The 22,838-nt window shown below is 40.1% G+C and overlaps 1 long non-coding RNA gene across 1 annotated transcript; it reads left to right on the top strand.

Moving 5' to 3' along the window:
* The first annotated feature begins 17,728 nt into the window (after nt 1-17,728).
* LOC120572221 lies at nt 17,729-22,200 on the top strand. The gene is made up of 3 exons (XR_005641402.1): nt 17,729-17,925; nt 18,468-18,621; nt 21,986-22,200. It is a non-coding gene; the product is annotated as an uncharacterized LOC120572221 (long non-coding RNA).
* The last annotated feature ends 638 nt before the right edge of the window (nt 22,201-22,838 follow it).

Raw genomic sequence — 22,838 nt, 5'->3', positions numbered from 1 at the left:
CTGTTTGCAGCCAATAATGGAGCCAGCCTTCCTGATCAGTTTATTCAGTCTGTTTGTGTGGCTGGCTCCGATGCTGCTGCCCCAGCAGATAGCGGAGGAGAACAGAGCGCTGGCCACAACAGACTGGTAGAACATCTCCCACATCCTGCTGGTAACAACAGACTGGTACAACATCTCCACCATCCTGCTGGTAACAACAGACTGATAGAACATCTCCACCATCCTGCTGGTAACAACAGACTGGTAGAACATCTCCACCATCCTGCTGGTAACAACAGACTGGTAGAACATCTCCACCATCCTGCTGCAAACGTTGAAGGATCTCAGCTTCCTCAGGAAATAGAGTCTGCTCATCCCCTTCTTGTAAACAGCAGTGCTGTTGATTTTCCAGTTCAGCCTGTTGTCAATGTTGACACACAGGTATCTGTACTCCTCAACCATGTACACATCTCCACCCAGAATGCAAAGGAGCTGCAGAGCCGTTCCCTTCCTCCTGAAGTCAATCACCATCTCTCTGGTCTTATCCACGTTCAGCAGCAGGTGATTTTTACCAGACCACTCCACAAAGTTGTCCACCAGCGCTCTGTACTCTCCCTCCTGTCCATCCCATACACCCAACAACTGCAGAGTCATCAGAGAACTTCTGTAGGTGACATGACTCTGAGTTGTACTGGAAGTCTGTGGTGTATAATGTGAACAGAAAGGGAGACAGCACAGTCCCTTGTGGAGCCCCCGTACCACTCACCACCACATCAGACAGAACACGGTCCAGACGGACAAACTGTGGTCTGTCTGTCAGGTAGTCAGTGATCCAGGAGACTGTGGACGCACCGACACCCATCATCCGCAGCTTCTCACCCAGTAGCAGTGGCTGGATGGTGTTGAATGCACTGGAGAAATCAAAAAATGTGATTCTCACAGTGCTGCCACCGCCATCCAGGTGCAAATGAGCTCGCTGCAGAAGATAGATGACAGCATCGTTCACTCCCAGATGAGGCTGGTAGGCAAACTGTAGAAGATCTCACCTGCGGCCTCAGGTAGGCCAAGACCAGCCTCTCCAGTACCTTCATCACATGGGATGTGAGAGCCACTGGGCGGTAGTCTTTGAGGCCAGATGGAGTTGACTTCTTGGAAACCGGGACAAGGCAGGACGTCTTCCACAGCAGCAGCCCCCTCTGCAGTCTCAGGCTCAGGTTGAAGACATACTGGAGAACAGCAGACAGTTGACTGGCGCAGGTCTTCAGTACCCTGGGGCTGATGCCATCTGGGCCGGCAGCCTTGCGCTGGTGAAGCCTCTCCAGCTGTCTCCTCACCTGGCCAGGTGTGAATGAAAAGCAGGGGGGGGGGGTGCTTGAAGTGTCAGTGGGGGGAGATGAGATGTGCTGCAGTTGTGGAGGGAGTGGGGAAAGGGGGTGATGGGGGAGGTGTGGGAGCAAGAGAGGTGGGGGGGGAGGCAGAGAGGGAGTATGGGGAGTTGGTGGAATGGTAGAAGAGGCAGGGGATGGCTGTGAGCTAAACCTGTTAAAGTAACAGTTCAGCTTGTTTGCTCTCTCCCGGCTGCCTGGTGTTGGTCTTCTTCTACCCCCACACCCGGTGATCTCTTTCATCTCTGTCCACACCTCCCTCATATTGTTCTCCTGTAGACTGGCCTCCAGCTTCCTCCTGGAGGAGTTTTTACATTCCCTCAGTTTATCCTGCAGTTTGTGCTGTACTCCCCTCAGCTCCTGTCTGTCCCATGACCTGAAAGCTTTCTTCTTCTCATTCAGAAGAACTTTCAGGTCACTGGTGATTCACGGCTTGTGAGTGGGAAGGCAGCGTACAGTCCGGGAGGGCATGGTGATGTTCTCACAGAATTTAATGTATTCTGTGATGCAGTCTGTCATATTATTGATGTCCTCCCCATGTGGTTCACAGAGCACGTCCTAGTCTGTAGACTCAAAACAGTCCTGCAGAGCCTCCTCAGCCTCCTGAGTCCACCTCCTCACAGTCCTTGTTTGGACAGGCTGCCGCTGTACAAGAGGAACATACTCAGGAGACAGCAAGACAAGGTTGTGATCTGATTTGCCAAGGGGGGGAAGGGCAGTGGCACTGTACGCATCGTTGGCATTTGCATACAGGAGGTCCAGAGTTTTATTGTCATATTGTTGAAAGTCCGGGAGGGATTTATCCAGTGAAACATGATTAAAATCCCCAGTAATAACCATGAAGGCATTGGGCTGCTGCGTCTGAAGTTGTGAGACAGTGGTGTGGATGACGTCGGCAGCTGCCTCCACATCAGCAGATGGTGGGATGTAAACAACGATCACTATGGCGGACATATATTCCCTTGGAAGATAATACGGGCGAAACCCCACAGCCAGCAGTTCAATGTCCGGGCTACAGAAACGTTCCTTCACATTCACATGTCCGGGATTGCACCACTTTTCACTCACATACAGTGCAACCCCCCTTTTTCTTACTTTACGCTTTCCACAACCGTCCACCGTAAAAGCCCGGCTCAGAAAGCCGGGTACCGCCACGCCATGGTCCGGGATGTGCAAATGCAGCCATGTCTCGGTAAGACACAGTATGCTGCACTCACGGAACTCCGTCTGTGTTTTAATGAGCGCTGCCAGTTCGTCCGTCTCATTTCCCAGAGACCGTACATTCCCCATAATGATTGCTGGGACGGCAGGCTTATGTTTCCTTTTTTTTGCTTTGCGTTTAAATCCACCTCTGCAACCCCGGCGTCTCCTCTGTAGTTGCTTCGGTATTTCAGGCTTGTCCCCCGGCAGAAGAACAGGTCAACACAGCACTCTCAGCTGAGTGTGTAAACAATTGTCCCACTGCCTTGAGCGTAACACGCAGTTACAAAAGACGACCAAAGTAAGTAAATTCCAAAGTTGACAGAAGCCATTTCTACACAGATGTTCTTAGTGACTATAGAAAAAGAACAGAACTTAAAGACCAAAAAACTAACTTAAAACACACAAAATATACACACACATCAGGCGCTGCTGCAACAGGCTGCCCACGACACAGCGCCATCTTGCATGATCCCATGTCCCATGTACCACCTTTAAGACTATTTATAGTATTGACAGTACTGCACTGTATGCATGCAGGCCCTTGTAATTGCTTGTCCAATTCTGCCAATTCGTTACTGATGATTGATATATATATATATATATATATATATATATATATAAGAGAATATATACTGTATATATACATATACATATATACTCATACCACATTGTTCTCCATGCCTGAATGTTTTTTTCAAGATGTTTGGCTAATTGCGATGTAGATGAGAACCTGTGGCCAAATCCACAAGCCAGAGTTGATGAAGATGTAGAAGTACAGTAATCACTCCTTTGTTTTGCTTTTTAAAGTACAGGCAAGTTGAGGAACACTGCATTTGATGTTTTACAGTAATACTGTCTGGTTTGAGTTTGAGTTTAGTTTATTTATAAAAGGGGACAGCGCAAATTAATAAAACACATGATTTCCCATGGGTTAAAAAAGCCAGAATTAGCCAAAAGGCTATTTTTCATCTGTAGTCCCCCGCCTTCAATGTTAAAAAGGCTTTTTAAAATACAAAAAAACAATAAACAACACAAGCAAACAAGACTTAGCACAAAGCATCACAAAAAACAGAACACAACAAAACAGAGCTCAACACACAACGTAGCACAAAACAAGACACAACACAAAAGCAGAAGGACATACAACAGAGCAAAACAACAGGGTATAAAGTAAAAAAATATATATATATATACATACATATATACATATACACATACATACACACATATACATACATACATATACACATACATATACATGCATACACATACATATATACAAATACACATACACATAAATTAGAACAGACGTAACCATTAAGATCATTAAGAGCAGTATTAAACTAGGAAGAAACAAAATTTTCATGTATGTTAATAGTGTTAGTGCTGACATGTATATGTATTGACCATCCAGTGTTTTAGCTGCTCAGCAAAAGACGTATATGTGTTTAACTGTCTGATGTGGTTTGGGATTGAGTTCCAGTCTCTTGACCCTCTGATAGACCAGGCTGACTGACTAAAAGAACTTTTCCGCATCGGAATAACACAGTCTCCTCGTAAGGATCCTCTTGTGACTCAAACAGTGTCTGATCTTCTATTGATATAGGCAACAAGTGGCGGTGGAGCTAGGTTATTAATGACTTTATATACTATTCTTTTATCTTTCCTAGCTATTTATTTTTACTTTGATTCAAATAACCCTATGTTGTGATCGTACTGTATTGTTTTTCCATCAATACATTTCAGGTTTTGTTCAACGATTCCACTGTGTCTGTAGTATTCTCTCTACTACTGCAGTACTTTTACAGGGATGTATTTACATTTGATAAAGCTTATAGTTAGGGAGTGAGGAGTTGCAATGTCCACCTAACTGGCCCACCTGCTTCTCTTAATAATTGTTAGATTAATAACATATAACAAAAGTAGAGGGAGGCAGGCCAGCAAAGCCCGATCCAGCAGGGGAGAGTTCAAAGCCCGAACAGGTTACCTCTCCTTATGTCCTGTCTCTCTTACACTGTAAAAAAAAAAACTGTGAAAAAACAGTAATATTCCGGCAGCTGGGGCGCCAAAAAATTACCGTAAAATAACGGCAAAAAACAATCTCGTAAAAATACAGTAATTTTCCATAATGAAATAACAGATTGTATCTTTAATCTTACATTAAATCTTATGTAATTATTGAGCTTTTTAATGTTTAAAAAAGGACATATACACCTTTAAAAACAATTAAATTACCTATAAATACAGTCAAACGCTGCTATAATACACATAATCTGTCTTAAAATTGTGGAAAAAAAATCGTGTTTAATAAATATTTAATGTAATAAAGTGATAAATCACCCACAAAACATTTGATTTAACTTTTAAAAAATGCCAAAATACTTTTGTAAAACAGATAATAGGCTTCATATTTACAACAATCTACCCTTAATTTTAGATCATATCAAGTTTATTATAAGTTTTTACATGGAAATTTACATATAAATCGTGTACTTGATTGATTTTTAATGTGAAAAAAAAGCATACTCTTCCATAAATACAATGTATTTAAGTATAATTACAGCAATCTACCATTCTTTTTAGAATTTATTATGTATAATATGAGTCTTTATATGTAATTTTACATAAAGCTCATGTATATTTAAATAATCTTCAATGTTAAATAAGCATACTTTGCCATAAAAACAATGGATTAGCCTTTAAAAAGAAAAGCAAATAGTTATCAAACAAGTATGTGTGAGTACAATTAGAGTAATCTACCATTAATTTTAGACTATATTAAGTATAATGACTTTTTATATGCAATTTAACATATAAATCATGTATATTTAATTTATCTTTAATGTTAAAAAAAGCATTCTTTGCCATAAAAACAATGGATTTACCTTTGTTTTAAATGTCCAAATACTGTCAAAGAAATATTGATTATAGCAACAATCTGCTGATAATTTTGTCAAATATAACACCGCTATAATAATGATAAATAAACGTATATTTATAAACATTCAACCTGCAAATGTAATGGACAATTTCAAAAATATGCGAGCTATATAGAGTACTTAAATGACAAAATTATAAAAAGATTTAGCTTAACAATAACAGCTCTTAGAAACAACCAGGACACCGTTACTACTGTTCAACATTTATTTTATTCTGTTGACCAACAGTACAGAATAGAAAACAGTTGCTGCTCTAGCAACACACGCTCTGTACAAAGCTTAACGTGGCATGGCTACATACTGCTAGCAGTCCAACAATTAGCTGCTTGTGGGCGGCAAAATTTAAGAATAGTTTACAGTAGGTTCAGTTAATGTACACAGTGAAATAAAGACTTGAAACAAAAAACAAGCAATACAATTTAAAAGTCTGTCTGGTATTTCAGATACCTTTAAAAACTGGTCTGTTTTGGAAAGATAAAATAAAGTTTAAATCCAGGTGCAGTGTAATGCTTGCTTCTACTGTTATTGCAGTAACTTAACTGGAGGTACTGAAGTAGCCTATAATTTTAAAGTAGTAACTTTGTCCAGTACTGTGAACCAATTATATACTTAAGATGCTCTAAGTGATGTGACATGTTTTTTAGGCTACAACATTTTTCGTCACCTACAGCAAACATCTCTCTATCCGCTAGCTGTCTGTCCCTGGCACACACTGTAAAAAACGCAGTCTCTGTAGACAGCCCAGGCTCCACAAGCGGCAACAAAAACAAACTGCGCCAACCTGCACCACAAACCATAACAAACAGTGTTCCAGCCAATAACTGACAAGAAGGAGTTAAAATATGGTTCCAATTGGGCGTCCTCGACAAGAAATTCTTAGTCGACTAACACTTATATACGATGTTGTCGACTAATCGATTAATTTATTTAATTGACAGAGCTGTGCGCTTTGAGAGGTGGTTAAGACTAGAAAAGAACAATATAAATGTAGTTAATTAACCATCTGTAAAACTGAGTTTCTCCACAATTAATCCTGCAAAAGCACCACTTTAAATCTTGTGTTTACCATAAATGTGCTGAGAAGTGTCTTGGAAATAAGTAATTAAGCATGAATAAGCATAAAAATGACTAATCGACTAAAGAAATCTTATAGTCGACTAAGACCAAAAACGACCGATTAGTCGACTAATCGACTAAGAGGTGGCAGCCCTAGTTCCAATGTGTACCTAGTATTCATCTGGGTCACAGTGGGGAGTATCTGACAACAATTAAAGAACACTCAAGAATACAGTGGTGAGACTAACATGAACTGTGCATGAGAAAGAACTAGGGACATTGGATTGCAATGGGCTCCCTTCTGAAAAGTGTTTCCTTTTACTCCCTCCATTCATAGTCCGCCAATTTTTGTTATCAGGGAAAGAACCTTTGGACTGACCGCCAGCGCTTTCTGGTAGCATTCTTCTCCACTTTAGATCCCTTGTCTGGGTTGATCTTGAAAAGGCATCTATCAAGTGAAACACATCAAACAATTTCAGTAATAAAATGTGGACTAATGCGTAATATACCTTATATCCTGACATGAGGACAAATAAGGAATAAATTGGAAAACATACATGCGTGCCAAATTCAACATTTGGATGTATTATGTAAAACTGTACAATGTGAGAATTCACCTGTCAAATTCATACTAAAAAAAGGAGGCACCAGGGATGTGAGGTATGTATCGTCTAGGATAATATCTTAATTATTGTTTTAACAATGAGCAGACATTATCGAGTATGCTACTTCACTCACTTTTTCAAAAACTATATTTAAAATAAACTACTCCATGCAGCTGCATGTAGCTGCTGAAGAAATTCCTCACTGAAGTCAACATTTTTTGCAAAAACAGCAGCAGCAGATAAAACATGGACAGCATCAGCATATAGATGGGAACAAAAGTGCAGTCTAGTTTTTACATCCTGGCATTATACACAAAGCAGTTTAGAACACAGCCAATTGTGTTCTAAACTGCTTGACTGAATACCAATAAACTGACGGCTGTGCCCTGAACATTGTTCAGTGACAAATGCTGTAACGTAACGATATATCAAAAATATATTGAATTAGTGTCCAGCCCTACTGGAAAAAATATTACGGCATAATTCCACCACTGTGTGTACTTTCACATATCAATTCAAGACGCAAGGCAAAGACTGTGACGTATCGCACAACATGCGCTGTGCCGGCACACTGCATGTGGCTTTTCACACAGGCACTCTTCCACTTCTGTTACTATCAACTATTTCCAGCTCAGATCTGACCCGCTCTTTCCATATATTTCACACAGTACAGCGAGGGGGGGCATATTGGCACAATACTGGCCACTGTAACTTAAAAGTAATATAATATAAAGTGGCTTATTGCGGACCTGCTGCTCACTGTGCTGCTGAGGCACACAAGACCCACACACACAGTTGTTGCATCATACACATCTCAACTGAAACTAGAGGAGGGCGGCATAAGTTACACTATCGGACTATCGCCTCTTGAGATAAAAAGTAGAATAACCACACAAGATGGGCTGAGATTAGCTTGTTAGCATGCCAACTTCAGTAAATATATCTGCAATACATAGATGTCTTTGACTTTTGACATCAGAACACTTAGTCTCTCTTATTCTGTTGATAAGGTTAGTTAATTTTTTTCCCCACTAAACTTTAGACACATAGTACCTTTTAAGAAGTGTATTAATACACACTCTACGGTTGAGAAAATGTAGTGAAAAAGACAGACTGTGACAGCAAGGCAAAGTTGTGAAATCCTGTCCTGTGCAAGGCTCTTTTATTAAATTGCATTAAATTGCACTGAAGTCTCTTTTATATAGGCCTTAGTGGTCCCCTAATACTGTATCTGAAGTCTCTTTTATATAGACCTTAGTGGTCCCCTAATACTGTATCTGAAGTCTCTTTTATAGGCCTTAGTGGTCCCCTAATACTGTATCTGAAGTCTCTTTTATATAGGCCTTAGTGGTCCCCTAATACTGTATCTGAAGTCTCTTTTATATAGACCTTAGTGGTCCCCTAATACTGTATCTGAAGTCTCTTTTATATAGGCCTTAGTGGTCCCCTAATACTGTATCTGAAGTCTCTTTTATATAGACCTTAGTGGTCCACTAATACTGTATCTGAAGTCTCTTTTATATAGACCTTAGTGGTCCCCTAATACTGTATCTGAAGTCTCTTTCCCGAAATTCAGCCTTGGTGCAGAATTACAGCCACTAGAGCCAGTCCCACAATGACCAACTGCCACTTTTCTCATTTGAAAGCCATGATGTGTCTCTCTCTCTCTCTCTCTCTCATGGGTTGGCCAAATTCTCTGGGCGGGCAAAGCAGAAGGGAGGTAAGCTTGCTCCTTATGACCTCATAACAAACAGATTCCAAAACGGCTCATCTGAGCTTTCATTTTCTCAAAGGCAGAGCAGGATACCCAGGGCTCGGTTTACACCTATCACCATTTCTAGCCACTGGGGGACCATAGGCAGGCTGGGGGAACCCTACTCATTAATTAATTAAAAAACTTATAAAGTGACATTTTCATACCATGGGACCTTTAAAGGGGTAACAATTTTTCTGGTCATTCTATATCTGTTTTGATATTTAAAATGGACTTCTGCTTTCTTACCTCTGCAAGAACTCCAATGTTGCTCCTTGGGCTGCTGGGTAAGAGATGTTCAGGCAGTAGTACGTGGCAAACATCAACACAAGAGCATCAGTGAAGGCATTGATGTGACCATTCACAATAGTCTGGTCCACAGAAAGCATGAAGTACTCTGCTGCCAAAGGAGAACTTCCTGTTGTAAACATACAAAAGACAGGGGATCTGTATTTTTATGACAAAGTGTGCTAAGACCATAAAGTCCAGTAATTATTCAATAAGTTTGTAAAGTTAAATTATATTTAACTAAAACACACGAAACACATGAAAAAACATCCATCAAACAATTGGTAGGGGTGGCAATCAAAGACAAAATACAAAGAAAAGTATAGTTTTACTGACCAGCATAATTACATTTTGTAAAAATAAACAAATTTAGAATTTCATGCCTGCAAACAATAAAGCATGCATCTGTCCCAACTTTTTTTGTGTGTGCTGCAGGCATGGAATTCCAACTTTGTTTATATATTAAAAAAAAAATACAATTATGCTGGTCAGTAAAACTATTGGAAATCATTTGTCTATACTATTTTTGGAAATAGGGTTTGTTGTAGTCTTTAAAAGTATACAACCAAAAAAATCCCACCCCCTCTCTTCAGTCTTCCCTACAAAGCCAATCCCCCAAAACACATTTTCATGTGCCAATGATTTAATTCAGGCTTATTACAGTCCAGCCACAGATCCCGGATATTTTTCATTTTTGTGTCAGAGCGTCCGCTCTTATGTAAGCAATAAAGTCCAATAGTTCTGATTTTGTGACGTATGGTGGTATGAGTCATTGTTATACATATCAATGCTACCAGTGTATAATCCATGCCCTCATATGTAGAGGAAGAAGGCAAAAAAGAAGTACTACACCTTTAATAACCAATAGTAAATTATAATAATAGTATTATAACATAACTAGGTCAGAAAAAGAAAATATTCAAACTTACCACACACAACAATGCATGGCGTACTTGGAAGTTCAGCACAGTCCACTTCAAAGGCCAGGGTTGTTTGATCCAGTTTATGGAACATCTGGTCCTCTTCCTCATTGAAATATCTAACAAGTAGTTGAAGAAAGCCAGCAGCATTGACATCTGCAACATTCTTGCTTGATGTTTCCATTTCTCTGAAGATGGTCTCCATCTTCCCGGTCTTGTCACTGGTCTTGAGGTATGAAATAACCCTGGCATATTTGTTTTCTATGGCTTTGTCATCAATGTCCATGCCTGTGAGCTCTTTAAAATGAGTCTTCATGCCAGTTATTTCAAATAAATATGGCCAATCATTTGTCAAATCAGAGGTCTCAATTCCACTGATAATGTCTTTTCTCTGAGTGAAGAAGGTGGTCCTCATCATTCTCTCAATACTTTTGGTGTCACGGCATCTTTCTTTGTACATTTTCTTTAACTGTTCTTTTGCATGCTTCTGGGATTCCAGTGTTTCATCAGTTGGCAGACGCATTGGTTGCCAATTTATGCATCCATAGGTGTCTAGTCTTCTTTTCCTGGGTGGGGTATCCTCTCCTTCACTGGTGCTAATGAGTTGTCTCTTTAAGGAAAGTGGAGTGCTTCCTCTCCTCAAGTTATCCACCCTGCTGATCATCTGTTTTGTGAGTGAGTCATATCCACTGCCCACAATTTCACCTTCAATTACATCAGTGAATGCCACAGGATACACCTTTGTCATCTTTCTTGGCGATCTCGCTGAGGTGTTTCTTCCGGTGTTGGGCATATTGTTAAGATTTCACTGACAATCAGCCGTATCATTTCAAGTCTCTCACTCTTTGTTGGTCGCTTCCCTTCTTCTAATTTTCTGATGAGCTCAGATGGCAACTTCTTCCAAGGAATTTCAAAATTGAAATGCCAGCTATTGTCAGACGGTCGACGAGGTGTGCAACCCATACTTGAACTAGATGTTGACCTTGGTGAATTTGAACTTGCTGAGCTGTAGCCACCTGAAAGGTTACAGATGAAAATATGATGATACAACATGCACTGTAAAGCCAAACAATTCATACAAATTTTTGGTGGCTTAGTTGGTTTTTTAACCAATCACAGTAAATTACACAAAATTGTGTTCCATTTAGTTATGTAGTGGAGCAACACTGACATGGTGCCTTTTTATTTTAGAGTACAGCGGGCCTGCAGAGGAAGACTTGCCAAATAGTGAAACTCCAGACAATCAGACACTTTAAAATATGTTAAGAATAATGATCAGTGCAAAGACCAAAAAAGTCACATTCTGTGCAATAGGCATGGACTCACCAGAAGGGAACACCTCATCAGGCTGTGTAGGACTGTCACAGGACTGTTGGTTGCTGGGAAGACTGTCCAATGCATCTCTTTGGCCTTAAAGGACACACAATAATGGAGTTATGTCTTGTTTAATTTTTTTGCTACAGTTACACCATAAACCCTTATTTGGAGATAATAAGAACACCAGAACAGCGCATATGTATGATATATATATATAATTTTCTCAATATTAAAAGTTGTATTATGTACAAACACATACTTGTGGTTTTCAAATGGGAAATAAGTTTCCTTGCTTCCACTGGCTTTAGGACATGAAGAAGGCACTCTCTTGAATGTAGTTTAAGTCTTCAAGGTCGTGAACTCCTAATTCTTGAAGAGCCTCGAGCAAAGGGTCAAGTTCCCTTAGTTTTGGGAGTGTTGAGGTAATGAAAGAAGAAAGACCACTCCCGTCCATCCATAACTATACAGGAGAGAAGAGACACATTGGTTAGTTTTCTTTACTCTATCTCAACAACGCTGTGTTTCAGTGAAATGACTCTTGTCCCAAAAGCTTGTACTCAGGCAATGGATAATAATCCAGTTTGAGCTCTCCTTTCATACACTTCATGGTCTGCCTTGCTTCTTTCACTTCATAAAGTCCAAACTCTGTTAAATAGGACACATTATGAGGTGTAACAATAAAGTACACATGCTTCTCCTCCTTCACCAGTATAAGCTGAATTTGTCCGAATTCGGTTGACTCACCATGGCTCAGACAAAGAAAGAACCCCTTTCTGTATTGAGTGCCGTTCCACTGTACCTCTGTACTTGCCACAACATTGGGTTCCTTGACCAAAGTTTCTCCTACAGCAGTGCGCACTGCATTGCTGTACAGTTCAGCATGGAAAGGAGTGGAGTTCTTCACCACCAATGAAGGTGCAAAAAAAGAGCCTGAATGTAGGTATGCTTGTAGTAGCTGGTGGTTCCTGGCAAGTGTTTGACATACGTTTTTAAAATTTTGTGTTCTTCGCACACATCTTTTGAAGTATGAATGCTTGCTTTCGAACCTCATTGTCCACAACCGCATGAGTGGGCCAAGTTTCAGTATCAATGCAGGGTAGTGAGTGAGGTAATGGTGCTTTGGTTTCAGTTTGTGCCCAGGAAACATTTCTTTCCTTGCCTCTAGATAGTCACGTATCTGAACATTGAGCAGAGCAATCTGTGGTACTGATATTTTAGGGGCGGAAATTAATTCCACTACCTCTTTCAGTTGGACAGTCAGCTGCCATACTGGATTCTCTGTATCTGTGATCTTATCACCGATTATAAGAGGGAGAAGCCTCAGCAAACACCAGTTTTCCCGCCCCGGCCACCTAGTTTTACACCCTTTTCAGAAACTTCTGAGGGTGTAGAATTACCATCAGATCCCTGATAGCCAAACTGCCTGATCCTACGATTAAGTTGGGAATATGTGAAGAATTTCTTCACCTTGACAAAATAGTTGATGTAAATGGCAAGGTCGTATGCCACAACACCCTCAAACAAATCATGGCCAATACAGGTGTGGGAGGCCTGGCTGGCAGACATGGAAAAATGCCAGAGAATTAAAGACAGAGTCAAATTTCAAACCTCTGACTTCACTTACATCATCATTGTGCAGCTCTTGCACAGTGGCATTGTAGTCTGTACTGTCGCGGATGGGTGCATTGTGTTCCAAGTGATCTAGCTTATCTCTGGTAATGTGACAATACCGGCAGAAATGGCGTGATGTACTGAAGTTTTCTGTGAAGCCACCGATATTATGTGAACCCAAGTTATCACCAGCAATGCAAAAGAGTGTTGCTTTCACAGTGTTTCCATGTATATTCAGACCATTTGTCTCCAGATCTCTGAGATCTGATAACAATGGAGAAAACACTTTCTCATGCCCAAAATGCTTGAAATCAGCCTCTCGACACAAGAGCAAAAGCTGCAAGTTGTCAACAGTGGATCGATGAAAAGGATCAAAGTTTGCAAGAGTGAAGTAGACCCCAAGCATCTTGTGTTTTTTCTTTGCAGAGCCAATGGGATTAACCACCTCGAAAGCATCTTGATACAGTATCACCTTTAAAGTGAGACCTGACTCTGAAAACAGAGGATTGGATTTGAATACAGATCCATCACACACATCGTTTAAAATAAGAGGAGCACTCTCATTCCCAGTTGTAGAACATTCTTCCCACACAGCAGGATCTTTTAACAGAGCTGTTAATGTATCTTTTATGGGAATGTACTGAGCATTTCGCTCCTTTCTGTTTTCATCAAACCCCAAAAAAACTGTCTGTGGATGCACATAGGCAAAATTCTCCTCAAAATACTGTTTTCTCTTGTACTCTGTAGAAAGTGCAGAGCTACAGGATGAATGCATATCTATGTCATCTAGGGTCTGCAAAACATCTTCAATTTCTGTCTCCGTTAGTTTAGTTTTTGTGTGAAGAGATACTTTAAGTTGATTCTTTGTGTGCTGCTGGCAAACACCACTGAGACTATTAATTTCTTCTACAATCAACTGTATTGTAGAGGAGGGGATAAGGTGCTTTGCCTGCAACTTCATGTAAAACATGCACAGATTTCTCATGTATAAACTCTTCATTTGTGCAGGATCCAGTGTAACCTCATCAGGCCCACCATCAACTGCCCCTTCATCTGACTGGCTTTCAGCAACAGAAAACTGAGGCTCACTAGGAGCTGAAGGAAGACAGTATGCACCAGAGACATGAAGAGCTGTGGAGTGTTTGTGCTTTCTAGATAGGTGGGACGTTAAAGACGATTTCACTGAAAAAGTCTTATCACAGTTGTTGAATGGGCATTGCACCTCCTCTCTTTTGAAACATGAGATTTCAGGTGGCACAAAAGATCTTTCAAATCAATTAACTCTTTCTTACAGTGAGTAAGTTCACATTTAAATGGTCCCTGCAAAGTCTCACACTGTGACACAGAAGATGCCTGCCGATGATGACGGTAAACATGGCATTTAAATGCATTATAATTTCTAAAGTGAGACTTGCAACCTGCTATGCAACATGCATACTGGTAATGAGCCTCATTTCTGTGTAGCCCTTGATGTTGTACATAACCTTTTAGGGTTTTCACAGAAACACCACACCTGTGACAAGTGTAATCTTTGAACATGGCGAAACACTCACCTCTTCAGACTACTTTGAGGTCAGCAAATCTGTTGAGAGAAAGAATAAAAACGTATTTGAATGCATAGGCAATCTTAATTAAGAAATCTGCCAAAATAAAAATGCATTGGAAACTATTGTGTGCAAGTAACGTTAGCTAAATAGGTAAAACAGTTAATACCCTTGTGTTGACTTCGGGTCACATTGACCCGTTTTCAATTTTAGTTTTATATCAGAAAATACGGTAGAAATAAGTGCTGAAATGTGTAGAAAAAAAATTTAACAATTTAAAACGTTGGAGAAGGCAAAAACAAACGTCAAAACGTCCAAAAAAACTAACGTTACATTATACTAACTAGTGAGCCAACACTTCACTCATAACGTTGGCTACCTAACGTTACTGTAAAGTTGCTTAATTTACTTGACACTGTTAACCATGTTAACGTCGAGGTTCAGGTCACAAGTTACAGAATTAGCTAGCACGCGTTTGCCGCGCCAAAGTCAAAGTTGGTAAATGATTAACAAGCTAACATTTAGGCTAACAAAGTTACCAAGCTTGAGTTAGTAACGCTAACGTTAGTTATAGAGTTTATATTTTGGGTTTAACGCACTTTGCAGTTCTTGTTTACGTGCAGATTGTCAATCTTGCATCCTGAATTCTCGCGCGTACATAAAAGTCGCTCTCCTGTCTCAAACACTATGACAAGTAAAGCAGCCGCGCTCCTCTCTGGTCACCGGTCTCTACCGGTCTCTACGTGTATCCACGCGCTTTCTATCGTAACCCCTCCCACTCAAACGTTGTTCTTTAAAATGATTGGAAGTTTCACGTTTAGAGTCACATGTCCCAAAATCTCCTGCTCCTGACTTCGCTGAAATGAGAGTTGTCTTTGAAGTTGACCTGAAGTTGACCCGCTGTCTGCACCTGGCAGATCCGTTAACGACTCTGATTGTTTACAGAATGGTTCCTGATTTAACCCTTTCAAGTTTTTCGTGCTGTTTCATATATTTCCAAGATATTGCAATCCAAGAAGTTGTTTATAATTCTTCACATGGAAAAGCCTCTCCATGTGGTTGGATTTGAAAAAAACAGTCTGCTTCTTACTTTTATTAAGATTTTTTTGTTCCTGCAAAATATCCCACTTTCACTGTCCAGATTGGAATTTATGAAGGCAGACACATATGAAATTATAAATTCTGTATGACAGAACATTATAAAATGTTTTAATGTTTTAATTTAATTATTTTGAAAGTAGCTAGTACCAATGGTTTCTCGTGTGTTTAGACCACAGATTTTTGGTGTGACTCAGACCAGATGTTATAACAATAAGTCACATAAAATGTATCTTTTCTAGTTTGAATTTGGGCTGCGTGATCAAAATGAGATACAGCTAGGCTTTTTGAGATATGACATCAGTCTTGACAGTCAAATCAGAATTCATGCGACTTTGATGTCACTCTAGATCAGGGGTCTCAAACTCAGGGGCTGAAGTGATCCCCTGAGCAAATGCTCGAAGGGGCCAAAAAGCGGCAACCTCCATTTACTGTACTTTTTTACTTAAGTGCAATGACCGCTTTAATTTACTATTTCTTTCAAATAAACACATGAAAAGGTTCAAAATAGGTTGGTAATGGTATTTGATAAGTACATTTTGAGAATAGTGCCCTTTCTTGGAGTGCTTTAATGCTGCTGGCCAGAATCCAGAAGACCAGAAGAATCACGTAGCATTCATTTCTTTGCATCCTCTTTCAGGCTGTGGCCAGTTTACACTACAGTCTAATATGCGGCACATTTAAAAATAGGACAGTCAATCAAAACATGTGATATGGGCAATAAACAAAGCCTGTGAATGTGGTAACAGTGCTTGAGTGATGCATCCATGCCCACATACAGGGTTAAAAATTAGCACCGTTTACCAGCCAAATGCTGGTGAAATATGCAAGTGGCTGGTAGATTTGCTTCACTCACCAGCCAAAAACACAATGGTAATCTATTGAGTGGCTGATAATATTTGAATATTCACTAGCCATTTGGCTGGTGGACGAAAAAGTTAATTTTGAAGCCTGCCCACATAATGCCCAAACAACATACTAGCAGGGCTGCCATCATGTCAAGTCATATTGTCCCATCACAACTACCTTTCAAGAGTTGATTATGTTTTAATGAAAGTAATCATGCTATGTAGGAAAGCAGGAGATACATATGTATGGAAATACATAGACAGATAGATAGATAGATGTATGAAAATCAAGACCTGTATATTTGTTTCTGTCAGGCAAAAGTATCTCCATTTAATCAGAGCTACCAGAGCTTTGTGATAAGCATAAGTCAAGTCAGAGTTCTAAGGAAATGCCAGATGCAAAACACACTTCAAAATTGCACAGAAATTATACATAAATATATTTTACATTTTACTTATTTAGCTGATGCTTTTATCCAAAGCGACTTACAATTGTTATATATGTCCGAGGTCACATCTCTGGAGAAACTAGGTAAACCATTTTGTTCAGGGCACAATGGTGGATGTATCGCAGTGGGATTTGAACCCAGGTTTCTCACACCAAAGACATGTGTCTTTATTGAGTTTGTGCACAGTTAGTTGAAGTATACTAAAACACAGTAGCCAGAAATATTGTATTATAACCTGGTGAAATACTGGTAAAAAATAATCAATATTTACTGCAGTGCTTTTATACTTTTTGTCAGTTTACACACACAATATATCTAATAGGTTATAATGATTTGCTTGAAAAGAGAAAAGCAACATAGTGTGTGAAGTGCTTTATTGGATGGCATCAATATTTAATCAATCAATCTTTATTTGCATATCACTTTACATACAAAATAATGACAATAATCCTTGGATATATATACAATTACATGAGCAACTTAAATTTTCATAAGCACAGGCTATAAGTCATCTATTTTAACAGAGACAGTGGCTTTAGGGTTCAGGTTGCGGCAGACAGGCGGTTATTTGAAATGGAATGAAGCCCACCCACGGCATTCTCATGACAGTGGTCGAACACGCCCCACACTCCCGTCCAGTTGGTGAAGGGTGCGCATGTGTGTATGATTGCGCGGGCAGCGCGGTGCGTTTGTAGCATAGTATACAGTCTATGGTTTGTAGTTAAGTAGGTAGTCGGTTATGTGGTCTTCTTGGGCGGCTTTCTGTCACGTTAACGTTACATTTGACTGTTTGAAATGAACAATGCCATAAACAAAATAGATTCAGAGCTGTGCAACGGAGAGTATTTTTCACAACGAGGACATTTTTTGCGACGTGAAGGAGGAGTGGGGCGCCATTGAAGGATTGGAGCAGCACTGAACACATTTCATGTAAGTGTTTTAATAAAGAAAATGCTTTCTATTCACTAACCAATATATTCAGTTATTTAAAGATCGGTAGCAAAAGATTTACAGAACGTATTAGGCCACTTAGTGATAACAAAAGTTGCAAAACGAACTCCTTCCAAGTTAAGCTAACATTAACGTTAGCTAGCTTATTAAAAGTGACATACTCTTGTAACGTTAAGGTCTGTAAGTTCTGCAAAGCATCGATTGCTTGGTTTATTTTTCATGTTAAAATTCATATAATCCATCTTGAAAAACATTAAATTTCACTGTGGACATGTCGAAAGCTCTGCTGCTTTTATGACGGTGGGTGCACTTCAAAAGCATATGTAAGTTAACTTGCCGATTCCACAGGCATACAGTTAAACCAGTGCCACAAACACATGGAAAGAAATGCTTAAGCTGCATTTTAGCTATCTTATTTTTATTTAAATATGTTGTATATATCTTAATAACTAATCTAACATGCATTAATATGTCTCGTTATTGAGGTTTAACTATACTTTTTGTTCTGTGCTTATATGCAGAATCAAGAAGACCCAGCCAGCCACCTCTCCACCTGAGGGAGAAACTGCCCAGCCCTGTCTTCCCCCAGTCAAATTACCATTCCATGTGGCAGCAGCAAGTTCCAGGTGCCATGGGAAAAAATGAGGCCCTCTCTTAAAAGAGCCATTGATGCTGGTAAAAGGCCTTCTAGAACTTCATCTTTAACAGCTGTTGTAAATGTTACTTATTTGTTGTGAACAGAGTAGGCTACAATATTTAATCCTCCACAATTCAATTTTTCATCTTGTTGCCACATATATAATATAGTAGTAATCTTGGGTTTATCAGATAAAGTTAGTATGAAAGGCTGACTAACATCCAAAAATGTTGCAGCTGCTGTTTCAGAATTTTATGAAATTTGTATTTAACTTTCATACAGTCAAATAAGCTGGACGATTATGGCCAAAATGATAATCATGATTATTTTGATCAATATTGAGATCCCGATTAATTTTACGCATTATTTGTTGATTTTAACCAAAAGCGCGCACATAGGCTAATTATAACTGATTTTACATCCATATTGTGCTACATTCCTCCTTTGTTGAAGGATACTATGAAGGAGTATGCCATTTCAGCTGTTGTGGGACCGCTTTCTTCATTCCACAACGCATTCATAAATGATGCACGAAAACAGATACGCTATAGGCAACAGAAACATTGCTGCACGTCACGCTAGTAAACACTAATAACACGTTACACAGCAGGTAACGTTAGCCTACCGTTAGCTACAGTTAGGGCTGGGCGATATGGCCTAAAAATAAAATCCCTGATTTTTTCAAAAAAAATCTGATTTAAGATTTAAATTGATTTTTTCTCCCTCTACTTAAAATCAATCTGCAGATGACAAAGACATTTTTCAAAACAAGTTTTTTTTGGTTTTGACTCATAGACACACGCACACACATGGGGTATGTATACCATTATGATTATTCATGCCAATTTTGTGGAAATATAAATAGAGTGTTTTCCCTACCAGTTTTTGGTGGGGGGGGTGCTATATATTCAACAACAACAAAACGGATGCGTGAGATAAAAGCTGTTTTCACACATACAGGTAATTCACTTCCTCGTTCTCCCAAAAGTTCAACTCATTTTAACATTATTGCGCAACCGGCGGCCCTATTTTCACCTGTTGCTGAGAAAACTACGTTAACATCCCATGATGGTCTCTTGAATGTAGCATACCTGTAGCAAGCTCCTTCATAGCGATAAAAACAAACGTCGGGCTGAAGCTCGTGCACACAGCGGCGATTGCAAGTTGTTTAAGCCGCTACAGACCTCCGTCACAGCTCGGTTGTATCAGCGGCATTTAGTAGATGTGTTGAGCCGCAACAATTCAATTCAATTTTATTTATAGTATCAAATCATAACACAGGTTATCTCGAGACACTTTACAGATAGAGTAGGTCTAGACCACACTCTGTAATTTACAAAGCCCCAACAATTACAATAATTCCCTCAAGAGCAAGCAGTGCGATAGTGGCGAGGAAAAACTCCCTCTTGGGAAGAAACCTGGGACAGACCCAGGCTCTTGGTAGGCGGTGTCTGAAGGGCCGGTTGGGGATGTGATGGACAGTGGCACATAATAGTCATATTAATAATGGAACAGTGACTTCAACACGGCCTCTGGTGCCCCGCATGGTGCTCCTTCAGGTCAGCTGTAGCTGGTGGTTCAGTTATCCGAGAACAGGTGACTCTCAGTCGGGGACAGAGCAGCGCGAGCAGCCGGTCATTTCGGCGGAGATTACGGATAAGTAAGTAATGAAACGACTGGTTAAGAAAATAATTAATGTTAGTCCCTGTCGCTACCATGTTGTTTGTGTATCTCTATGGCAAACGCGCGGGGGGAGGGATGAGCCTGTTCGGAGCTACGGGAGCCCAGAGGGGAGCGGCGGCGGATGTTAAGGAGAAAATCGATTTTTCATTTAAACAAATCCACGTTAACTACTCGTTGAGATAATCGATAAAATTGATTTATATCCCAGCCCTAGCTACAGTAAACACTAATAACACTTTATACAGCAGGTAACGTTAGCCTACTGTTAGCTACAGTAGTAACTGGATTAAACACAGCTAAAATGCTGACAGCTAAACGGTGTAGTGTGACTGTATTTCACGGGAGAGGATTCCAACAGCCGGACGTACAACAGTCTGGCGCTAAAGCTATGAGCTAAAAGACACAAACTAGCACTATGGTCACTGCTGTTGTCTGAAAAACAACACCGACGGGACAAAAATGTTGTGTTTACTAATAAACAGACTTATGACCAAATGCTACCTGTTGTGGAATTTTCCTCACGTTACTATGTCCTCTGTGACTGTCTACATCTAGAAACTAAGCGGCGCGGTGCAGGGAACAACTCTGATTGGCTCATGGAGGCACATTTTCAGACAATGGTTTACAGTGCTTTGGGGAAAAAAACTTTGATACAGAGCATTCTATGAACGGATTGAATCATTTTAAATATTGCTCGATCAGGTGAATTTGATTATGGGAAGCCAAAATCGTGATTGTGATTAAAATTCGATTAATTGTGCAGCCCTACCATCAAGAAATGTGAAATTGCTGTCAAATATAAAACTCTCAATTTGGCAATATTAAAAGCTTTGACTTTAAACGACAACATAGACTGATTATCTGTGTTTCCCATAAATTACCAAGACTATGGTGGCCCTAATTTGTTCCATCATAGTTTCAAAATTAACCAAAAATATTTTTACGCTTAGCTCTTTTAGTAGTTCCGTTTAACATTCAGATTGGGGGTCAGTGAAGCAGTGCATAAGACACATAACTTTGGTGTGAGAGACCTGTGTTCTATTCTCACTGCAACAAATCCATTGTGTCTTTGAGCAAGTTACTTAGTTGATGCGTGTAACCTCTGACATACACTTACTGGACACTTTATCAGGTACACTTTGCTAGTACCGGTCAAAACCCCTATTGTCTTCAAAACTGCCTTAATTTTTTGTGGCAAACAAGGTGTTGGAAACATTCCTCAGAGATTTTGGTCCATATTGACATGATAGCATCACACAGTTGCTGCAGATTTGTCAGCTGCACATCCATGATGCGAAGGCAGTTTGAAGCCTGAACCGTTGATACAAAGCAGGATGGATCCATGCTTTCATGTTGTTTACGCCAAATTCTGACCCACCATCTGAATGTCGCAGCTGAAATCCAGACTCATCAGACCAGGCAACGTTTTTTCAATCCAGTTTTTGTGAGTTTGTGCGACTTGTAGCCTCAGTTTCCTCTTCTTAGCTGAGAGGAGTGGCACCCGGTGTGCACTTCTGCTGCTGTAGCCCATCTGATTTAAGGTTGGATGTGTTGTGCGTTCAGAGATGGTATTCTGCATTCCTTAGTTGTAACGAGTGGTTATTTGAGTTAATGTTGCCTTTCTACCATCTCGAACCAGTCTGCCCCATTCTCCTCTGACATCAACATGATATTTTGTACAATATGTGAACACACACTGAATATGTATTCTCTTTTCAGGATGTTGGAGACATACCAGGAAGGTGCAGTGGCTCTGGTGGCAGTGGTCCATGAGAAGCAATTGCCTGCAGGAATCACCTTTTTCAAACTCACCACATGTCATTCATACTCAACCATCAGGTTTTAATGTGTCAGAGACCTTGGATAGATATACTGATGATTTTGTTTGCCGCTAATTATGCTTTCCAATTCAGCTACCTTAAAGGGGTGATAGAATGATTATATAGGGTATTTCACACGGTTCCTTATGGTCTCCTAATGGGGTATGTAACATTAGTTGGGCTGAAAATGGCCTGGTTGATATTTTATTGGCCCTTATGCATTCCTGTGTTTTGGCCCTATTTGTAACAAGAGCTTTTCTTCCAAATATGGTATGCTCATGAATATTTAGATGAGCTGCGCGCTGATTGATTGAGCGACTCGCCATACACACACATTAGAGACGCGCGCTGATTGGTTGAGCGAATCCCCAATACACATACATTAGAGAAGCGACAGAATCTCATATTCCAGACACTGCAATGTTTCCTTACCACATTCACTTCTGAGACTTTTTTATGCAAGGAATCAACTATATAAAGCTCAAATATGGGCCGTTTTACAAAAATTGATGGCTAATTGCAAATTTGGTAAGACGTGTCGGACATTAGGAGCTCCACAACATTCGACAGAAAGTGGGCACCTGCTGGGCTCCATACCCAGGATACTGCACTACCGGGGCTCCGCGGCCGGCTGCCGGCATAACTATAGTATATTTACAGTTTGAATTTCGTCACGCCACTTATATAACATCATTCCCCAATGTCTTATAAAGCTAACCGTTGTGTCCGATTTGATTTTAAGGCATTTTTAT

The sequence above is a fragment of the Perca fluviatilis genome, chromosome 14 (assembly GCF_010015445.1).
Source record: "Perca fluviatilis chromosome 14, GENO_Pfluv_1.0, whole genome shotgun sequence".
NCBI lineage: Eukaryota > Metazoa > Chordata > Actinopteri > Perciformes > Percidae > Perca > Perca fluviatilis.
This window is presented reverse-complemented; position numbering and strand designations above follow the sequence as displayed.